This window comes from Caloenas nicobarica, chromosome 6, assembly GCF_036013445.1.
Source record: "Caloenas nicobarica isolate bCalNic1 chromosome 6, bCalNic1.hap1, whole genome shotgun sequence".
Classification (NCBI taxonomy): Eukaryota; Metazoa; Chordata; class Aves; order Columbiformes; family Columbidae; genus Caloenas; species Caloenas nicobarica.
Window position 1 is genome coordinate 15817474 of NC_088250.1, and position 7612 is coordinate 15825085.

Consider the following 7612-nt stretch of genomic DNA (forward strand, 5'->3'; position numbering starts at 1 on the left):
ACAACTATTTTTTGCTTTAAAAAAAAAAAAAGTAGTACATCTTACTGCCTGAATAGATTTACTCTTCCTTATTTCATTACAATTTGTAAGGAAATATATTTCCTTACAATCTGCACAAAGCCAATGGAATTTTCTTTAAGAACACTGGCAGAGTATCTGACCATTATAGATTAAGGACAGTATCCTTTTTTTACACTGCATAGATGCAATGAAACTAAGTGAAATCACAAATAATCAGGGGATAACATACTATTCAGACTAGATCCAAAGCAACTTTGAATAAGATTTGAGAAAAAAAAAGTACCATCTACAAGAAACTTGAAGGACACATTTTTCTGTAATGCATTCAATAATCGTGCCAATCATTTGCCTTTAGTTCATCTAAAAATTAATTATTTTTGACCTCCAGTGGTAATCAAATGAACTCTCCCTGGATTTTCTAGGAAAGATAACTTTGTTGGTAAAGAGAGACCAAATTTCAAATTCTTGGTCAGTTTTCCTTCATTAAGAATGTATTGCAAATAGTATCAGACCATGTAAGATTCTTTTTTGTCTATGCATCTGAACTTCTAAATGTGGCTGCCATAAATTAACAGGTTACCTAAGTAATGGCATTCTATTAATCACTTTGGTGATACTAAGATTTAGGACAGTAGCTTTAAGTTTTAGGCCATATAATATTAGCTTTTTCAACAGAAATGAAATTTAGACATCTAGTTAAAAACAAATATGGCTGAATCTCCTGAATGAGATCTGGTTGCAAATAAAACCTGCAATTTCACCTTCATTAAAAAAATGTTACAATATTTACTAGGTGTGCCCCACAGGGAAAACAGAGCAATCCAACATATTCCTTTCTTATCCTTAAGTTTACATTTGAAATAATAAATATGTTCTTGTGTCCATTGTCCATTGTATCTCCACTAGATCAGATAAAGCGGGTGTGTTCTTGCTCTCTTTGAGGCTGCATCACTCACTACAGTGATAGCGGGATTTGAGCTGCATATTTAAACAGCATCTAAACAAAAAGCTTGAAGGGCATTGTATGTAGTTTATACAATAATATCCACCCTTCATTCCTAAGTACAAGATATCTTGTTCTGTTATGAAAGTACGTGAATTATTAGAACGATCACTGAAAAGCTCACAATCATAAGATCTTTACCATTAGACTACATTGTTTCTTATCAGTATTTTTTTTCCTGTCCCATGGAAGCGCTATTTAAACAACTAGCCGTTGAAGTACAGTAGTATGCTTTAGTTTTTTTGAGATATATTAGAATTCCTTTTTTTCCTAAACATGGTAAAATTTTTCTGAGACACAGCACTCTGGAAAAACAAATCCAAACCATTTTATTACAGAAAAGGCAAGGTTGCAGTGGCTCAAAGAGTTATCTGTCCCTGGTACCAACTGATTCTCAAGGGTTCTTCAAAAAATATAACACAATTCTGGTCAAAAATAATGTGTGGGAACTCACTCATTTCATAAATATAAGGAAATGAACTATTTTGGTGTACACTTCCTACAGTTCCCCCTTTCTCCATCACATTTGCGTCTCCGCGTCCTGCACCACCGCCTAAAATAACCTTCCTATCTCTGCACATGCATTCTGTTTAAAGTCCAATGATGGAAAAATGGTTGGACCCAAGCACCAGGTGTTGATGCTGCTGGGATGTGAAAAAAAATTACTGCACATCAATTGTTCCTTGACTGATGGAAATTCGGATGTTCTGTCCCATCTATATCTGAACAATATGAAGAGTCTCGGCGTACATGAAGTGATCTTCCAAAATCCTCACCAAATTATGATTTTATTTAATAAAATTTTAAGTTAAAGTCCCCAGTATTTAGAATGTCTTTGTTGTCTAAACTACACTCCTGGATTTCTTGTATTTAAGAAGAGTTCATATATATTAGTGGGAAGTTTCAAAAGTGGCAAGGATAAAATGATCAGTACAACTGCACATACACTCTCTCCTGTTACAAAATGTGTCAGGGATAACTATGTTTCTTCCCTTTAATAATCTTTGTGATCCTAGCTTGAAATAGGTTTGGGCTCCCAAAGCATTGGAAATGCTGAACTTGGACTGTGTGCATGTAAGTACATTCCCAAACTAACTCTATATTGCTCTCGAAGGAGGGAGGAGGGGAGAGGAAAGCTCCTCGGAAAGTTACAACATAAACCAAGAAAATTAATTTTAAAAACCCAGTAAATTATAACCTATTTTGAAAAGCTAAGCTAGCCAACAAATCCATCCACATAACAGAAGGCAAATCTTTATGCAGTCTGAAATAATAAGAAATGCACCTGTATCCATTTTTATTTACCTGCGTTTCTTGTCACAAGAAGAATGGCGATGCTCATTATAAGGGAACTAAATCTAGCTCTCTGGGTTTGGTTCTCATCTCACTTGGACTTGTATAAGCAGAAACAACTCTAATACATTTCTCCCATCTTAGGATTGTAAAGTTTCTAAATAGCATCTTCCTCACACCTTAGACTAGGATTCTAATTTAATAAAAAATAAGATTTCTTTTGATTAATGATTACATGGAGGTTTTGGGAGAGGGAGTGCTGGGGAAAAACACCCTTTTTATCCTCCTTTTTCCTTTGAAATATTAGAATATAATGCTATTGTTTGAGTGGAATAGACACAATTTGCTATGAAGGACAATCTATACTTTCATCTTTATTAGTAAAGCAATTTACAGTAATAAATGAGCAACTGTAGACTATGACCTAAAATAACAGAAGAAAACTTGGAGACATGCTTTAGCAATCCTGATATCTTGTAATAGTCTTTGTAACCTAATTTTATCCTGTGTGAATAAGTACACTTGCTTTGAAGTCTTAGGAAGCAAAGCCATTCCCAAATATGAATATAAAATGGGTAGAAGGCAGTCAGTCTTCATGAGACATTGTCATTGTTCACTTGCACATTTTAGAAAATGCTACCCCATTGTAAACATATATCCTGGTTACACCCATTGCAGTTCTAAACCTAAAGGCACCTTGAAGTTCTGGCTTTATGTCTCTGAGCTGTGCACTGTGTAAATACAGCGAATATACAGACTTTGGTCTCTGTACAAGCTTTGTACATTATTTTGATTTCTTTTCACCCTTCACAGTTTTACATGGAATAGAAGCATAACGATCCACTCCACCCGAGCCGGGTATTTCCTGGTAATTAATTAATGGCAGTTGATGGATTTTAGATTTGCTGTTGGCACTCAATTCAATGAATTGTCAACCGTCAGGAAATACCCTCCCTACTTGTCCAATCTGCCAAACTACTAATTAAGCATCTAATGCTGAAAAACAAACAACATTTTTATATTCAGTTTCATCCATTTCAATGAAATTGATCAATCTTGTACTGCCTAAAATCTGAACAATGAACAATTTGCATTGTATAGCAGTGACCATTTTTATTGGTGGAAATAGACTATAAAATAATAAAACAAAATGAAGCAAAAATATAAGTGAAATAATAAGAGATAGGCAACTCTGCCCTTGTTAAATCACTATAACTATTGGGTATGGTGATATAGACTATACTATAAATGCTGTTTATATTCAGCCTCTCATGACAATTTTATAACTGAGTACTAATGCTGGGAAGTCAAAAATGTACCTGAAAACATTAAGTTATTTGATCTGAATTGCTAAATGGGAAGAAAGATGTAAAGGAAAGAGGAGAGAAGGAAGAAAGGGAGGGAGGGCCGGACAGAAGGAGTTGGGGAAAAGTGTTGAAACAAGTCTCATTTTGAGGAACTAAATGCACAAAACCAGCTAAAATAAATAAAAGCAAAGTATTGCCATTCACCTTCCACCTTACAATCCAGAGCTCAAATGGCACAGCCAGGATATCTGAGAATTAGGATCAACACCTCTCTGTGCATGAGTCAGAACAACTATTTCAATCCAATGGTCCTCTTGATTCTCTGGTCTGCTACAAGAGTTTCGTATACTCTACACTACCCATAAAAAAGCATTCCCTCCTGCAGAAATTATTCTATTCTAGATAAAACACTACAGCATCAATTACACCAAAGAATGAAAGCATGACTTCTAATGCAGACACTGAATCTCAGATGCCCCAACCCTCCCATCAACCGCTTATTTACATTTCAGACAGAAGTAAATGCTCCTGCCTGGTTGGTTTTGAACAACCTCTTTGTTTTTATTAGAGCTGGCTGAAACTGGCATTAAAAAAAGATACAAAAGTTGAAGAAAACATTAAGATTTGACCAGAATCAAATTCACCTCTTTTGTCACATATTAAAATAAATTGTTTTCATATTGACTGTTAAGAAGTCAGTCTGTGTATGAGCTGAATAAATAAATCATATTCATAGAGCCCACTCACTGAAAGGAAATTACTCTCAGGTCCCGCTGTTGTCAGTGTCCAGCCCAGTCTTCTTAGGCTGTATGTTTATGTCTTCTCCAGAGATCAAACATAGTTTTAATTCTTAAAAGGGGCTACACAGGAGATGTGCTCAGCCACACTCAGGGACTGGGTAAGAAAACACCCTAAACTTCTTTTGACTTTCTTATTACCTTTCAGTATGTTTCACAATTGTGAGACTTTTGGAAACATTTATCGTGAAAAGCGTTGCTGCCCATTATTATTACCTTACAGCATCAGAAGCAGCCAGAACAAGAACAATAGGTCTCTTTCCAGGAATGATGAGGAAGGCTTTGTTTGGATTATCCCTTGGTACACTGATTACCACTGCACAGCATCATAAGCGGTAGGTAATTACTCATTTTTTAGCCTGTTCCACAATGTCATTACAAGGACCGCAGCTTTCATATCCTCAAAACAGATCCTGTGTTTTGCTTTGTCATAAACTTGGCTCATGCCAAATTATACGTTTTAAGAGAAGTTAAAGAGGTACATTTTTTTGCATTGTTGTTGCAAAAATGAAAAAGAATAAGATTTATCAAAAATAACTTACTTCCCTTAGCTACCTTGCATTTCAAAAAGTGAGGTCTCCTGCTAGAAAAATTACATGTTTTTATTAGATTGATGTAATTAATAATTAAAAAATACTTTCTAAGCACAAATTGTGTTCTTTACATGCTTAATTAGTAGGAGCCTGCATCAGTGCCTAAGGGAGTCAGTGGAAAACCTTTAACTGACAGCAGATAATGAACCAAATTTGTTGTTGTTGTTAGTAAGGTTTCATAGGCTTTTCAAGTTGCAAGAGAAGCAATGAAGGGTTGACAGAACATAAGATTTCATTTCTTTTAAATAATTTTCTTTTCAACTTTTCAGAGAGAATTTCAGAAGCTATTGACAAGGGACTTGCTATGTTTCAGCAGAAACAGAATACAAACTTCCCCTAACTTCAGTAGTAGTATATTTCTATTAACCCTAAGTTATGTTCAAAATTCTTCCTGTAATTTTATATTTGTGCTTTAGCTATAAAACAAAAGATTGTTTTGCCACTGCCATAACAAAATCTCTGAGTCAGCGCAATTGAATTTTTTGGGGCCAGCAGGTACTTAATACAGAGACTGTAATAGGAGCCAATATTATTTTAAGCAACAAAGTTGATATGTATGACATACTAATATTTAAAAATTTGGCAGTGCGAAGGCTGATGGGCGTAAATGTTAGGTCTGACTGCAGTTGTTTATCCTGTTAAGTGAATCCTCTGAGAAACTGAAAAACCATGTTTCATTCCAAAGCAATTGACCCCAGAAAAGTGCTTCTCTCAGCACTAGTTATTACTGTCAAAAGCCTACAGTCATCTATTTTTTTAAGAAAAGAATAAACTTGTCCTTCTAGAAAAGTATTACCTTTGCAACCACCACATGAAAGCAAAGCTAGGATTAACAGATATAATATTTTAAATTCTGCTGGAGCTCTACATGTTTCTAAATGAAAGTTCTGACTTTGAAATATACTTGAATTTATTTCAGAGGGGAAAAAAAAATACCTTGTTTTAGGAACACTGAGCGACAAGGTTTTATTCAAAGGAATTTTACTATTAGGTACTCTACTATTCAGGTTATTATGATTCAAAGTATTGTTGCCATTAGAAAGTGAAGCCACACAGAAGAAAACAAATGTTTCCATTCCTGTTATCTTGTGACCACTGTCTTTCTGCTTCAATCCCAAAACCATTCTGACTTACAGCAGCAGACAATGGCTCCAAAGAACTGAAAGGGGTGCTGAAAGATCCTGGGCACTTCTGCAACTGAGCTAGCCAAGCAGGAGGAGGTATGGAAAGGAAGGGCCACTGATGAAGCACAAAGAAGTCTGATTTGCTTCTGAGGCATGGATACCAAATAAAAAGGACATTTAGCTAGAAGAATCCTTCCATTTATAGCAAGGTTGCATGTGCCTATGCATCTAGTACAAGATTTTTTTATAAAAAATATCAACATCAGAATTGACAGATCTAAATATCTATGGCAAGGTAACTGATATCCAAATGTAGACATCTGGATGAATCCAGATTTTCCATTTTCTAATTTTCTTATGTCTCTTCCACCTTCAGGGGGAGCTGTAAGAATGCAATGCATCCAAGCACCAGACCCCCTAAAGGTTATACCTCATAATTAAAATTGTAACCTAAAAACAAGGCTCTCATAAGGCTTGTGCAGTCTACACAGAAAGCTCATCCCTCAGCTCTCAGTCCCTTTCAGGGAGCACTAAGTGCACATTGACATGAGTGCATACGGACAATCCAGTATCTGCTCCACCCAGTTTCCCAGCTTGGAGAAAGCTCTGATGCGGCAGGCACGCAGCAGCCCTGCCTGGCTGCTGAAAGCAAGGTGCGGTAACTCAGGCTCAGCGTCACACACATTAGGTTACACAACTCCTGGCCAGAAGTGCCTCACATCTGGCCCCCGCAGAACCCAGGGAGAACAGATCTATAACAATATGTTCTTGTACTCTTACACAGGTAGACATACTTAGTATTTTCTCAAAACATAGCATACAATTCCCACATCTTCCTTTTTTGGCTCTGGACTTGAGAAGAAGATGGTTTTAGATGGGAAGGAAGTCGTTTCAATGAGTAATAACCCATTTCCTCATCAATAAAGGATCACAAGACTTTTAAAGCTACTTGAATATCAACTGAAAGTTTGCATAGAGAACTTGTGAATAAAACATTAAACAAATCCAACTATCAAAATAAAAACCTATTTGAGGGTATCTAAATGTGGTAAAGCCCATCAAAATGTCTATAGGTATATTTTAGTTCCATTTATTGCCTATAGCATAAGTTCAACACATGATCTAATTTGTGGCTGCAATAGACAGATGTGAGCTCAAAACCACTACAGCTGCATGATTTTTAGAGAGGCAAAACCCACAAAATTCAGCAGAGAAACAAGCAGCAAAGCAGTGGGACTGAAAACCTGTGAAACAGGTATTTACACAATATTAGTCGATTATCCAGTTTTATGAAACAGCCATAAGTATATCGAATATAAATAATTTGTAAATAAGAATCACTCAACACCAGAATTCACAAAGTTGCTAGCAGGCTACAAAAACAGTCTACTGCACTGAGCCAAATATTATATGATAAAAAAGTAAAAGCAACACATACACACAAACTACTTTGCTGAAAAATGTCCTCATGTTT